The 16,359-nt window shown below is 37.0% G+C and overlaps 1 protein-coding gene across 2 annotated transcripts in view; it reads left to right on the forward strand.

The window, feature by feature from the left end:
* Positions 1 to 16,359, forward strand: part of adam12b (ADAM metallopeptidase domain 12b) — a 146,859-nt gene that overhangs the window by 95,295 nt on the left and 35,205 nt on the right. The gene's annotated exons all lie outside the window — the stretch shown is intronic.

Consider the following 16,359-nt stretch of genomic DNA (forward strand, 5'->3'; position numbering starts at 1 on the left):
ACTTTTATGTACACACCACAAATTATGTAGTAATGAAAGGAAAACTAATTAGCTAGCTAGGTGCATTAATATAGTTTAAAGTATTAAAATGTGTTATTATTATTCTCATTTATTCTCATATTTTTATTTTGGTCGTTCTATTCAATGTTTTCACATACCTGTGATTCTGAAAAAAATTGTCTGACTTTGTTCTACCATAAACATGCTATGTGTCCTCCACAACACTGACACATGATTAATAACACACATAGACATATACACACACACACGCACACACACGTGCACACACAGGCACACACTCGCATACACACAATGTGCACCTGCATCTTTGTATGCCTACATCTCATCAGTCTTCAGAGAAAATTGGGTGTGAAAATCTCACAGGCTCAAAACTAAGCTGGAAACTCAAGAAATTATCATTTTTTTTCATGCCATTTGGAATGTGGGTGATAACACAGTTGCCATGAGTGAAGGTTAATGTGACTAGAGTCTGCCATGAGTAACTATCAGGTTAATCAGGTGAGGGCACCTCATAATGCAGAAAGTTCTCTTTTCAGACTGATGCCAGTTTGCTCTTATTAGATGATAAGTTTGAAACTCACTAAATGACCTTGTGAGTTTCAGGCGATCATCGGTGTGTACTTTGGTTTAATCCCTAACTCTACACTGACCATTAAGGCACATACTTATAAAATGTCATTTTGTAAGGGTGTACATATTTAAATATGTGGTAGGTGGTGATACTTCAGGAAAAATCTCCTGCAACAAATCTATATTAATTTCAACATAATGGATTTAATAGTTCATCAGTAACTATTTTTTTTTTTTTTATCCTGGTTATTTTCACAGTGGTTTTAAAGAGGTGATAAATGGGTGAATGGATGGAAGACACCATTCTCATACTCATTCACATGTATTGTCATCTAGCCCGTTTGTCATTAATGACTGTGCCACCTCCAATTTACTTTTCCTAAACCAAAAGCTACTGATCAAATCATAAAAGACCTCAACATTTGAGATCATCATAGATCCAACACCAACTCCTCCAAGCCAGAACCTTTAAAAATTCAAAGCGGTCCAATGTCCAAACTCTACATGAAGTGGGATCCAAATGGCGCTGGTACATCGCTAGATGGTTCGGGATGTTTGCGGGGTATGCATGTATTTCTTTGAAGGTTCATAATCTTCATGAGTTGGGACACAACTGGAACTGGCGCAACCTCAGGATGCCTCCGGATGGGTAGAGAAAGAGAAGCAGTGGAGAGGAATTAGCATAGCTGCTGTTCATAATATAAACAAGCACAAGTTAATGATGTGCATTTATTCAAATGTACTGTTATGTGATGTGGTATGCGTAGGCTATGATAAATGCGTCTTTAATCTACACTTAAACTGGGAGAGTGTGTCTGAGTCCCAAGCACTGTCAAAAAGGCTATTCCAAAGTTTAGCAGCTAAATGTGAGAATGTTCTACCGCTTTTAGTGGACTTTGCTATTCTAGGAACTACTAGAAGTCCAGGGTTTTGAGAACCTTAAAGAGCACGATGAATTATAGCATGTTGAAAGAGTGGATAAATACATGGGAGCCAAACCATTTAGGCCCTTATAAGTAAGTAGCAATAGTTTGTAGTTGATTCGAAACTTAACAGGTAGCCAGTGTAGGGGGTAATAAGATTGGAGTTATATAGTTGTATTTCCTTGACCTTGTGAGAACTCTGTCTGCTGCATTCTGGAGCTTGTTTATTAATGATGCAGGACAACCACCTAGTAATGCATTACAATAGTCCAGTCTGGAGGTCATGAATGCATGAACTAGCTTCTCTGCTTCAGATATAGACAACATGTTTCTTAGCTTAGAAATATTTTTAAGGTGAAAAAAGTCTGTTTTTGTAATATGGGTGAAAATAGTATAATTTTTTAGAAGACAAGTTGCTGTCTAAATTTACTAAGTTTACAGTGGAATTCGTAGTTACAATAACTCCTTCTAAATGCAATATTATAAATTGCTGGAGCTTCTGCGTATTGTTTTTTTGGGCCGATGAGCAATATCTCTGCCTTATCAGAATTTATGAGTAAAAAGTTTTGCGTTATTCAATCTTTTAATTCTTTAACACAGTTAACCAAGCCCATTGAGATGTTTCATATGGTTTTGATGAGATATATAGTTGGGTATCATCAGCATAACAGTGGAGGTAATCCCATGCCTTTTATTAATATTTTACAAGGGAAGCATTTATATTGTTAAAAGCAGGGGTTCTAGACCTGAACCTTGTGGCACCCCATAACTTACTTGAATTAACCTGGATAGTTAACCATTTAAAGCTACAAAATGGTAACGATCAGACAGGTAGGATTTCATCCAGCTTTATGCCTGTTCCTTATAATTATTATATCCATGTAATTCTGTCAACAATCTATGAAAAAATCATGATCTATACCGTTAAATTAAGCACTAAGATCTTGTAAACACAACGATCGCTCACAAAATCACTAAAAACGTGCAGGGTGTAGTTCGTTTTTACAAAAAGATAACCAGTGTCAAAATTTAATTCTCGAGTCATTTCACTCTGACACACAGCTCTGAAAAGTATCCTACACCTGTAGCATCTCTAAGGCTTGATTTTTCCGCCACTTCCGTGAGTTTTTCTGCGGCTGCGCAGCGTCGATCGAGATAACCGACGTTAAGTGGCAAATTTGCCCCCCTTGTGCTCGAGATATTAGGGTTCGGCGACATAAAATAATCGACATAACCGATGAGAAAATGCTAAGACAAAGCGAGAATTTGGCGGTTCCACTTAAAAACGTCGACTTAATAGGGTTGGCGAGTTAACCGAGGGCGAGATAAGTGGGTTCGACTGTACTTTTAAATTTTTCAGTGAAGAAAGTCCCCACTACTACACTGTCATGGAATACTCTTTTTAGATATCTGAATTGTTGTCAATTTTGCCACTGTACTAAAAAGAAACCTGGGATTGTTTTGGTTGTTTTCTATGAGTTTGCTCAGGTGCTCAGCCGTAGCAGCAATTAGTGCCTGTTTGTAGCTGAGCATTCTGTCTCTATGCGATTCTAAAAACCTGGCTGCAGGCTGCTCTCTTTTTAGTGCATGAGTATGATTATTATAACATGGTGCAGGTGTTTTTTTCTCTAACCGATTTTAATCAGATGGGGGCAACAGTGTCTAATGTGCTGTAGGATAGTGTATATGTTGTTAGCCATTTTGCCAAAATCATTAGATCAGATCAGGCCATTTATGAATCTGTCCTTAGTAGTCAAAACAATAGTCCTACCAATTCGATAACATGGTGAGAGGCAGCTAATCTGCTCCAGCGGTAGTGTGTATTGTATGAGATAATGGTCTGTGATATCATCACTCTAAAAAATAGATAAAATATCTATATCCGTGATGTCTGCTTCGTGGGATATTATTAAATCTAGTGTATAATTTAAACGATGAGTTGGTCTGGTGATGTTTTGCTTAACCCCAAAAGAGTTTAGTAAGTCCACAAATAATAGTCCTAGGGCATCATTTGCATAAATATTAAAATCTCTCATAAGCAGCACTTTATCAAAATTGACCAAGAGGTCTGAAAGAAAATTAGCAAACTTTTGAAGAAAATCAGCGTAGGGCCTTGGGGGTCTGTACACGGTGAACAGCATGAGAGATAGTAGGGGTTTTCTATGTATGTCTGAAATATAACATTAAGAACAAGCACTTCAAATAATTTAAACTTGAACCCTAATCTCTGACTAGCATTAAGAAGGGCACTATAAATGGTTGCTACACAACCCCCACGACAAGTCTGATGGGGCTCATGCTTATAAACATTTTTTTTTTTGTTTTATTTAAGATAAATGTATTACAACAATCAAAAGTGTGATATGTCAGTGTTTATTTCTCACCAAATGTGCTCCCATCCTCACCTAGCGCACATTGGCCTGATTTTCACTACACAAAAATGTAGAATTAGTGGTGTTTTACGCTACACAAACAAAAGGATTGGGACACTTGACTTTTTCTGGCTATGTGTGGTTCTTCTTTACATCTTTACCACAAAGATGGTGGCACAGAATTGTATAGGATGTCTTTGGAAGCAGTAGCATAAAATGTTTCATTTGGACTAGGGGAGTCAAGCCTGTTCCAGGATGACAGTGCCCCTGTGCACAAAGCCAGCTCTATAAATCCTAAGTGTCTTGCTATAGAGCTCTGACCACAACCTTACTGAACACCTTTGGGATAAGTTGAAGCGCAGGCCTCCTCACCCTACATCAGTGGAACACCTTCAGAAATGCAAAGACAAAAGAAATGTGGAATTAGATGTTTAAAAAGCACACACGAATGTGTGAGAGTGACCTGTTTGACTGGCGCTGTGACTGCAGTGTACATTTCTCTGGATGCTAACACTAAACTAGCATGGAGGAACTGCATGCAGCTATCAGCAAACAACAGTCTGCACATCCCGAAGGAGCTTTCATCGTTGCTGGAGACTTCAACCACTCCAACCTGAGATCTGTAATTTTAATTCTGAGATCTGTGACTCTAAGTACTTAGGATGTAATTATATATGTCAGTATATATACATTTCGGAAAAAAATGTACCTCCTGACTTGGTTTAGGTTTAGCTTGGAGTTTAAAATAGTCGTTATGACTGAACGTTGTGACTGGGCTAGCATGCAGTTTAAGTATCAGTATCATGACCAGTGTTAGCAAGATTAGAGTTATTATGAATGCATTGAACTTTATTTTCTTTGTATAGAAAATATTTGTATAAAAAATATGACTACCATGTAAAAATTATTGTTTATTGAATACAAACAAGTATTTACTATTCTACACCCTAAAATTTCATGTGTCAGAATTCTTGCATTATTAAAACCCCAGATTTTTACATTCACGTTACAGCAGACTATTTGGGAAAGTGATTGTGCATTTATTGTTTAAAACAACAGGAAGATATTTCTATTTTAAGCACAAAGACGTGGTCTGCAGCCTGTAAAATCACACTTCTCCTGTTTGAGCTGTGAAATTGACAGAACTCTAATCCAATGGCATATACGGTTAATGATTGGGAGTAAACCAGACAGTGAGTAGGTGTGTTCTACTTCAAGCGGCGCTACACTGCCGATAAGCGTATGAAATCAGCGCGTGCGATTTTTTTTCAAGACAAATTGCTCCTGCACCGCAAAAAATTATACTCTGATCAGTCAGCACTGTTGGGGGCACAAGGGGTGGCACAGCAAATTTTGGGGGGGCCAGTGCCACCCCATGCACCCCCTTTAGACATGCCTCTGATTGCCACTCAGATGAGGATGAGTTCTCTCTAGAGTTTGGTTCCTTTTAGGGTTTCCTCCTCATACCATCTTCGGGAGTTTCTCCTTGCCACTGGCTTGTTCATTAGGGGAAAAAAAACTTACAGGCACTAAACTTATAAATTCTAATTTTACAACAGCTTTATTTCTGTAAAGCTGCTTTGGGACACTGTCCATTGTTATACAGCTATACAAATAAAAATAAATTTAAGTTTGTCCTGTGTGTGAACCTGGAATTCAGCTGATAAAATCACACAATCTAATGTTCAGGTGTTCACAGAATTTTCCCATATAGGGTATATTTAAGTGGTCATTGTTCAGAATTCCTTAATTAAGTGCAGATGTAATTAATACAATCAGTAAAGATTATATAAGTCTATGTTGTACAAACAATTAAATTAAAGTTGTAGGCTGGAAACATCAGGCTCATTTTGTGAACCAAATATTATCATTTTAGCATTATCAGCTCTGGAAAGCTCAAGCTGTTTGCCTTATAATTTGCCCTAGAGCTGGGTGTTAGTCTGGGAAGTTCAGGAGTCACTCTTTAACTCTCAGTTGAATTCACAAGCTCGCGGCTGTACGTTTCTTATCTCTCACTGTGGTGTTTGTGTTGGAGCTGTGACTCGCTGCTGGAGTACAGCCACAACAAAGAGAGCAAGCCCATTCTCCTATTATACACTCATAGAACAACATGGCAACATGCCAAGAAGAAAGCTGGCACTCTGGAGGTCTTTCACTGAACGTAATATAAAAGGTAAATGTGAAGTCTCTCGTGCGGGGGAGTCAATGAAATTTGCCTTTTTAAATCATAAACAGGATTTTATAAAAAAATAAAGGAGTGCGCTATCTCTTGCTTTGTTGTTGTTGTTTTATGCCACTTTGAAACCCTTCAGCACTAAAATGCGTAAACGCTTTGCAACATTTCAGTACCTTGCATGAAAGTTAGCGGTCTTTTATATTTTATAACTTGGGAATCAGGGCACAGGTCTATCACTTCATCACCTCCCTAAATTCACTTTACATACATGCAGAGATACAGTAACTCCAACAGTGAAAAGTAGCCTGGTGGAGTGGTGATATGCAGTGACATTGGCAGATGCAGGGTTTTGGAAGATTACATTCATACAGTCTGCAGTTTATTGTGTATTGATTGTAGGTATTTATTCTGCAGCTAATTTATATATATATATATATATATATATATATATATATATATATATATATATATATATATATATATATATATATATAAAAAAAAAAAAAACTTACACCACAGTGTTGCTGATTTCTCATTTCTGATTAGTTGTCCTTCTTTTTATCCAAGCTCTGACTGTAATGTTGGCTGAAAGGAACAATCTCAAAAAAAGAAGTACTTCCAGGGTTCTATAAGTAATAACTAAGCACTGTTAGCTTCGAGGTTCAGAATTTTCTACACTACATAGACAGTAGTGGGACAACTGACTTTTCCAGCTATATGTGGTTCTTCCACAAAACTGTTACTGCAATGTTAGATATATAGCATAACAGGCTGTTTATTAATTCATTTTATTTTATAAACTTGAAGAGATTGATGAAGATAGGATATCTATTTAAAGCTGTTATAATGTAAATGATAACAGCATTCACATTTTTTGTAAACTCTACAACATTAAATGTAACCATAATATGATAAAAATAATAAAATACATATAAACTTTAATAAACAACATTTTTTGATGAGTGTAAGTAAAATAATACACAAAAATGGCATTATACAGATAAAGCCTTTGTAAATCACAGTCAAATATTTGGACACACTTTTTCCTTTAGTGTTTTTTATTGTACACTATAATAACACATTAATGCAATAATACATTACATTATTATTATTATTATTATTATTATTATTATTATTATTATTATTATTATTATTATTAATAATAATGTACATTAATAATAATAAGTAATGAAAGTACATGTATAGAATTTTGTAGTGAACAAAAACTTTTGAAATAACCCTAAATATGTTTAAAATTTTTATTCTTCAAAGTAGCAAACTTTTGCTTTGACGACAGTTTTGCACACACTTGGCATTCTCTCTGTCAGTCTCATGAGGTAGCCACCTGGAATGTTTTCCAACAATCTTCAAGGAGTTCCCAAGGGTGTTGAGTGCTTGTTGGCTGTTTTTCCATCACTTTCTGTTCCAACTCATCCCATCCCAACGCATCTGATGTCCATTCCTTGTGTTTTTTGGCCCAAGCAAGTCTCTTTTGATTGTTCTTCCTTCGAAATAATGATTTCTTTGCCACAAGTCCTGACTCACAATCTCCTCTGAACAGTGAATGTTGAAAAATATTTTGTCACTTGAATTCTGAGAAGTATTTATGTTAATATGCATTTTCTGAGCCTGGTAATTCTACTAAACTTATACTTTGAAGCAGAGGTAACTCTTGGTCTTCCTTTCCTGGGATGGTCCTCATAAGAGCCTGTTTTATCATAGCATTAGATGGTTTTGACAACTGCACATGGGAATACATTTTACATTCATACATTTAAATAATATAGATTTGTACAGTAGTTGTATTAGCACTAATAGGGATATTGACACTGTATTGACCCTTTCCTCTTTACAAGAAAATTGATAGTTTAAAGCATATAAAGTAGGCAGGAAATGTTACAAATTAACTTTTGACAAGGCCCACCAGTGAACTGAAAACCATTCCAGATGACCATCTCGAGAATCTAATTAACGAATGCCATGAACTTGCCAAGCTGTCATCAGCTACTTAGGGCAATCTAAAATCTAAAACATATTCTGGGGGTATTTACACACTTTTTTTTACTACCTAATTGCATACGTGTTGTGCTTTCATAGTTTGGATGTCTTTAGTATTAATGTACAATGTTTAAAATAAAGGAAAAGTATTAAACTGTAATCGCAAAAAAAACAAAGGTTTCAACATTCCCTACATATACATATATATATATATATATATATATATATATATATATATATATATATATATATATATATATAATGTGTGTGTGTGTGTGTGTGTGTGTGTGTGTGTGTGTGTGTGTGTGTGTGTGTGTGTGTGTGTGTGTGGTGAAATTGTAATGCACATCCTGCAAACACATCTCTCCACAAAAACACAGTGGCCCATGTGTTTGTTAGATTAGAGAGGTTGTGTGTGTTATTGTAGTCAGGAAAAGTCTATTTTTTCCTTTACTTCTCAAAAGAGGGACACAGACTTCCTTGCTGGGTTCAACTATAAATGCAAAAAAATAATGCACATGAAAAGACATACTATACATCTTCTTCTTCTTCTTTCGGCTGCTCCTATTAGGGGTCGCCACAGCAGATTATCCGTCTCCATACCACCCTGTCCTCTACATATGCCTCTTTCACACCAACTACCTGCATGTCTTCCCTCACCACATCTATAAACCTCCTCCTTGGTCTTCCTCTTTTCCTCCTTCCTGGTGGCTCCATCCTCAGCATTCTTCTACCAATATAATTCATGTCCCTCCTCTGCACATGTCCAAACCATCTCAATCTCGCCTCCCTCACCTTGTCACCAAAACATCCTACATGCGCTGTCCCTCTAATAAACTCATTTCTAATCTTGTCCATCCTCGTCACTCCCAATGAAAACCTCAACATCTTCAGTTCTGCTACCTCCAGCTCCACCTCCTGTCTTTGACTCAATGCCACTGTCTCTAAACCATACAACATCGCAGGTCTCACCACAGTCCTATAAACTTTTCCTTTCATTCTTGCAGATACCCTACTATCACAAATTACTTCTGAAACTCTTCTCCACCCACTCCACCCTGCCTGCACTCTTTTCTTTACTTCCCTAACACACTCTCCATTACTTTGCACTGTTGACCCCAGGTACCTGAACTCCTCCACCTTCTGCACCTCTTTTCCCTGCAACCGCACCACTCCACTGCCCTCCCTCTCATTCATACACATGTACTCTGTCTTACTCCTACTGACTTTCATTCCCCTTCTCTCCAGCGCATATCTCCACCTCGCCAGGCTCTTCTCAACCTGCTCCCTTCTCTCACCACAAATCACAATATCATCCGCAAACATCATACTCCAGGGAGACTCCAGTCTGACTACTCTTTCCCATAACTTCATGGTGTGACTGATCAACTTAATTCCCCTGTAGTTACTGCAGGTCTGCACATCTCCCTTATGCTTAAAGATCGGTACCAGCACACTTCTTCTCCATTCCTCAGGCATCTTCTCACCTTTCAAAATCCTGTTAAACAATCTGGTTAAAAACTCCACTGCCATCTCTCCTAAACATCTCCACGCTTCTACCTGTATGTCATCTGGTCCAACTGACTTTCCACTCTTCATCCGCTTAATCGCTGCTGTCACTTCCTTCTTACTAATCCTATCTACATCCTGCTTCACCAACTCCACATCATCCAACCTTCTCTCTCTCTCTGATTTGCCTCATTCATCAGCTGCTCAAAATACTCCCTCCATCTTCTCAACACACTCTCCTCACTAGTCAACACATTTCCATTTCCATCCTTTACTGCTCTAACTTGCAGCACATCCTTCCCAGCTCGGTCCCTCTGCCTGGCCAATCGGTATAAATCCTTTTCTCCTTCCTTAGTGTTCAACCTCTCATACAGCTCCTCATATGCCTTTTCTTTGGCTTTCGCCACATCCCTCTTTACCTGCTGCCGCATCTCCTTGTACTCCTGCCTACTTTTCTCATCATTCTGTCTATCCCACTTCTGTTTTGCCAACCTCTTTCTTCTTATGCTCTCCTGCACTTCCTCATTCCACCACCACGTCTCCTTGTCTTCCTTTCTATTTCCAGATGTCACACCAAGTACTTTTCTAGCTGTCTCCCTCAACACTCCTGCAGTAGTTGCCCAATCATCCAACACCTCTTCAACACCACCAAGCCTCTGTCTGACCTCACACTACACTCTTTCTCCTTCAGTTTCCACCATCTTATTCTTCTTTCAGTCCTCACTCTCCTACTCTTCTTCTTCGCCTCCACAACCATCCTACAGACCACCATCCGATGCTGTCTAGCTACACTGTCCCCTGCCAACACCTTACAGTCTCCAATCTCCTTCAGGTTGCATCTCCTGCATAGCACATAGTCCACCTGTGTGCACCTTCCCCCACTTTTATACTACAGTCTCCAATCTCCTTCAGGTTGCATCTCCTGCATAGCACATAGTCCACCTGTGTGCACCTTCCCCCACTTTTATACGTCACCCTATGATCCTCCTTCTTCTTAAAATAAGTGTTCACCACTGCCATTTCCATCCTTTTAGCAAAATCTACCACCATCTGCCCTTCCACATTCCTCTCCTCAAAACCATAACTTCCCATCACCTCCTCATCACCTCTGTTCCCTTCACCTACATGCCCGTTAAAGTCTGCCCCAATCACCAATCGTTCTTTCCTAGGTACCCCATCTACCACTTCATCTAATTCACTCCAGAATCTTTCCTTCTCCTCCATTTTACAGCCGACTTGTGGAGCATAGGCACTGATGACATTTATCATCATCCCTTCAACCTCCACCTTCACGATCATTACCCTATCAGAAACTTTCTTCACCTCCACTACACTCTTACTGTACTCTTCCTTCAAAATCACCCCTACACCATTTCTCTTCCCATCCACACCATGATAAAACAGTTTAAATCCACCTCCAATGTTCCTGGCCTTACTTCCTTTCCACTTGGTCTCCTGAACACACAACATATCTACCTTTCTCCTCTCCATCATATCAGCTACCTCTCTTCCTTTACCCATCATAGTACCAACATTTAAAGTACCAACCCGAACCTCTACTCTCCTACACTTCTCCTTTCCCTGCCGTCTCTGTAGACGTCTTCCTCCTCTCCTTCTCCTCCTTCGGCCAACAGTAGCCCAATTTTCACCGGTACCCTGTCGGCTAATGCTGACCCTGTCGTTGTTAACCCGGGCCTCGACTGATCCGGTATGAAAATCTCATTTGTGATCCGCATATTTGACTTGGCACATGTTTTACGCTGGATGCCCTTCCTAACGCAACCCTCCCCATTTACCCGGGCTTGGGACCGGCACTAAGAGTGCACTTGCTTGTGCATCCATAATGGCTGGGTTAAAAGACATACTATACATGCTTGTAGATATACCAGGGATCAAACTAACAGCTACAAATGCATTTCTTTGTCATTTTGTTGTCAGTGCATTTGTTGAACAAAACACTGTGTACGGATTTTAATTCAATGTTGAGTTTAAAGCTTAATACTTCACCTAAACTCAAATATCAAATAACTCAAATATCACTCAAACACTTGCCAAAAATGTTATAGTATAGGAAAAGGAAGACATAATCGTCTTCTTTTTACCCAGTCTTCCTGTGGGAAGCAATTTACTAGTGGTGCACACAGATTTCTAAATCACAGTATTTGCAAATTGCAGACATCTACAAGAGGCAATATTGTGGGCAGTTCAAAGTTTATATATATGATAGTGCCATGCACAGTTTCCAAAAATATTCTGGATTAAACTTTTTATATATATATATATATATATATATATATATATATATATATATATATATATATATATATATATATATATATATATATATATATATATATACACAAAATTATTTTATAGAAGGCAGATGTAAAACTTTTAATCCAAAAAAAAAAAAAAAAACTGAGGAGCAACAACAAATGACAAGACTATGACTAGAAAAAGAATAGGGAACTACAACAAAGGGGGAAAACCTAGAAGGCACAAGACAATTGAAAATATAAGACATATCAAATGTTTAAATTAAAGAAATGTACCACTTAAAGGAGAGAATAAATCAAATTGATAGCTGCATCAAATCTCAGAAAATCTGGGATGCAGCCAAGTTTACCACTGTGTAGCTTCCCCTCTTGGTGTATCAACAGTCTGTATACATATGTGTGTATTACATTCACTTCTGCTGCTTCGCTGCAACTAATAATACAACTTTTGGCATTTATTTAATTTTTATTTTCATTAGAATTTTTTAAATAAAGAATAATTATCAAAGTATTAACCGTATGAGTTAAATGAGTAAGGAAATTAGAAAATTTTACAATGGTTGTCTCTCTTTCTATGCAACTGCATGGTTACTTCGGTTGCAGTTGTTATAAAGTAATGTATTAATTTCAAATGGTAATTAAACTGACCAGAAATACCTGTGACCCTTCTACAAACCTTCTATCCAATCAGTATTAAGTGTGCAGACTATGGTATAAAATCAACACACACAACTGCTTGCGTGCATCCAAATGTTCAAACCACTCAAACTGACAGACAGATTCAAGGCCAGTACTGAGGGCAGGTACATAAGAAAACCGAAAAGAGAAAGAGAGATAAAGGAATAGGTTAGACAGACAGACTGAAGTGAAGCAGAAAGATGCATGAGTGGATAGAGAGATAGGTATATTGTTATGGACAGGGAAAAAAAACAGGAAAGAAGTTTGTAAGAAAGTGAGGACAAGCTTGAATTATGTGATGAGTGCTGACAATACCTGTACGGTTTCCAGATTTATGAGCAGAGGGAGAGAAATAGAAAGAAAGAGAGTGATGTACAGATGTAAGAGGAACAGGTAAATCTCCTGAACAAAGTGATTCCAATGCTATTCAGTGACCTTAGAATGGCATTTAGTTTTGAGAGGATTACTTCTTCAAAGGGATATAACAGCTTCACTGGTCATCTTTAGCAAAGCCAATAGACCACTTGGTGCATTATATCAGTGAGAATCATAATTACATGTTAACCAAACATGCCACTAGTGTCCAAGTGCCCCCCATTAACAGGTTCATAAAATAATAATACAGATTTTTGAATATTTATGTAAAATTGAACGTCTTGGTTCACAAACTGAACTGTTTGAAGCTATCAGAATTTGACTTTTCTTTTTGAAAAAAGCTGTCTATAAGTTTACCCACATAGCATTTAGAGAACTCGGTAAAAAAAAGGTAAGAAGCTATCCCATGTTAATATACATATTCTTTATTGTTTAATTCTTGCTCATTTCCTGACCAATTGTTTGTCGTTAAGACTGTTCAAAGCTTCATTGTTTGTTTTGTGGCCTTGGCCCATTTGTTTGCCAAGTAGTGTATAGTAGTGTTTGGAATTGCAGTTGCTTTTTTTATAGCTCCGCTGTGTGTTGTTAAAACAGTTGGCTGTTTAATGGATCACTGTGGGTATTTTGGTTTATTGCAGATTATATCTTGTGAAAGGTGTTGATTGCCCAAGGTTGTCCCAAACCTGGATTACTGTTATCCATTAGTGATTCCATCATGCATCCACCTGTACAAAATTATTGACAGACCACATAATCATCTTCTTTTTCTTTAAGTTTTTTTCCTCTTCTTCTTCTTCTTTTCCTTCTTCATCTTCTTCTTCTTCTTCTTCTTCTTCTTCTTCTTCTTCTTCTTCTAATATTAATTATTCAGGTAGAAATGCAGTTTGGATTATGAACTTTCCTGAACCCTATCTTTAGTTACTCTCAACCCTATGAGAAAAACAAATGTGCCTGCAATATGAATCGTGTCAGATGACATTTGTAAAATAAAGGACATCTGATGTTATCTCAGAATGCATATCTCCATGGCCTTTTATTGCTATGTCTGCATGTCTAATCACAGACTACTCTGTTATTGCCTCAGCAATGCACAGCGCAATGGTGTCCTGATTCCAGATTGGTAAACGCTACTTAACAGCACTGATTAAATGACTGTCTGCTTCCACATTTTCACGTGGTCTTATCAGTGCAGCATTAATAAGGTCAGTCAGTATACCGTGCCAAAAAGGTCTGGGTGTAAAACGAGTTATATTATATCGAGCTTTGCATTACTTTCCCTTTCAGTGTTAATAGAGGTGATAAACGTGTACTGTTGGATGTCAAATAGGAATATAGGAGAGTCAGCGTGTGAATGTGGAGATGTAAGAAAGTGTGAATGTCGGAGTGGGTTTTTGATATGAGGTGTACTGATGGCCTGTGCTGCAAGACTAAAGATCCCAAAGGGAAGTTTGATTAATGTTTTTTAAGTTTTGGCCTTGTCGGGAGGGCTTTAAGCTAACATTATCCATTGGAACTCTCAACCTCTTCCAGGAAATTTCATGCAGCACACACGCTCAGCTGAAATAATAATCAACAGCATGCGTGTGTGTATGTGTGTGGGTGAGAGAGAGAAAGAGAGAGAGAGATTGAGAGAGCGAGCACATTTACTTTCCTGCAAATGAACTAGGAAGTGAAGTTGACCTGCTGTGTAGATGAATTGTAAACAATCTTTCCATGATTTTAACTGTTATTTTTTTTATCTTCCTCAACACATTTTTTTTTCTATCTCAGTCTTTTACTATTTTTCTCTCGCTCTCTCCTTTCACTCTTTTTTTATAATTTGTTTTTCATGATCAGTCCTGTCAGTTGTGCTTACTTGTGGGGGGAAAAAGCTGGCTTTGCTTTAGATCTGATCTCACTTCTTCCAACTAAAGAAAAACACGCTGTAAGATGTCAAAAGCACTGCAGGTGCACTGGCGCTTGAACAGAGGTCCACACAGCATGATGTTTTGGAGTGATTGGTTTTCTGAAAAAACAGGGAACTTCAGAAAACTTCTGATGTTTCTGCACACACACACACACACACACACACACACACACACACACACACACACACACACACACACACATACAACCAATTTACTCTTTAATGCACATGTCAAACTCAAGGCCTATGTGCCAAATATAGCCAACAGCCTTGTTTCATTCAAGTATGAACTTATATATATAATATTGTAACAGCCTGCAGTACCTGCTGTTCAGTATGTTTAATATGTTTAGTCTATTAGTAAAGTCAGTTTAAATACTTGATTCTGGTTGGAAGGTGTTTGTTTAAGCATTCAATGGGTAACTCTAGGTAGTTGATCACTGCTCTAAATGAATGTGCTTCCATTTAAACAAATGTAACCACAGTAACATACAGAGTGAGAGTTTTCTAATGACTTTATTGAGCTAAATAAATAAGTTTTACTTGTCATTGACCTTATATGATGATTTAAAAAAACAGGCCGTAACACAAGACGAATTTAACAAACTGGAGAAACATAACTCAAAAAAACAGATTTATTATAGTAGAGGCATGGCACAGACATACATTATTTATACACATCTGATCTCTCATACTCTCTCTCTATAACCCTCTCTTTAAAAACTATTTCTTTGTTTATTAATTTAAATTAATGTAAACTTTTTGCACTTTTTTATCTGAGAGCAGGAAGAATCCTACATCTTAGATATATTTCACAAAAGTGAATTTTACCCACTTTTGTAAGATACTGTATATTCAGATCTGTATTAGTTATTAATATATTTGTTATTTAGACCCAGTAGGTATTTTATTTAAAATTGATGTTGATGTTCACAATTCTGCGTTAACTGCATTACGTGTATGTGTGTATATATATATATATATAAAATGGTGTAACTGGATGAATAATGTTTTGCCCCTTCTTTATTTTAGAATTGACTTGATCAGTACCCCATTTTAGTTTACTAAATAATGCCAGTAATCAGTATAAAGAACGACACCACACCTTTACTGCCTCATGTATGGTTTACTGCAAACTGCAACACAACATACAAGATCATTTATTACATAAAAATGTTTTATATATATATATATATATATATATATATATATATATATATATATATATATATATATATATATATATATATATAATAATGTAATAAATGATCTTGTATGTTGTGTTGCAGTTTGCAGTAAACCCAAAATACCGCTATGCTCCTAAAGGAAGCGCAACATATTTTACCCGTTACACCGTGTGTAACATGTCTTTCGTTAAAGCCTGTGTAAAGTTCGTTAGTTCATTAGTTAGGCTTATTTATGTAAAAAAAAACTAATATATATATATATATATATATATATATATATATATATATATATATATATATATATATATATATATATATATATATATATATACATATATATACACACCGTAATTTCCGGACTATAAAGC

The sequence above is a fragment of the Silurus aristotelis genome (genome assembly GCF_946808225.1).
Source record: "Silurus aristotelis genome assembly, chromosome: 9".
Taxonomy (NCBI): domain Eukaryota; kingdom Metazoa; phylum Chordata; class Actinopteri; order Siluriformes; family Siluridae; genus Silurus; species Silurus aristotelis.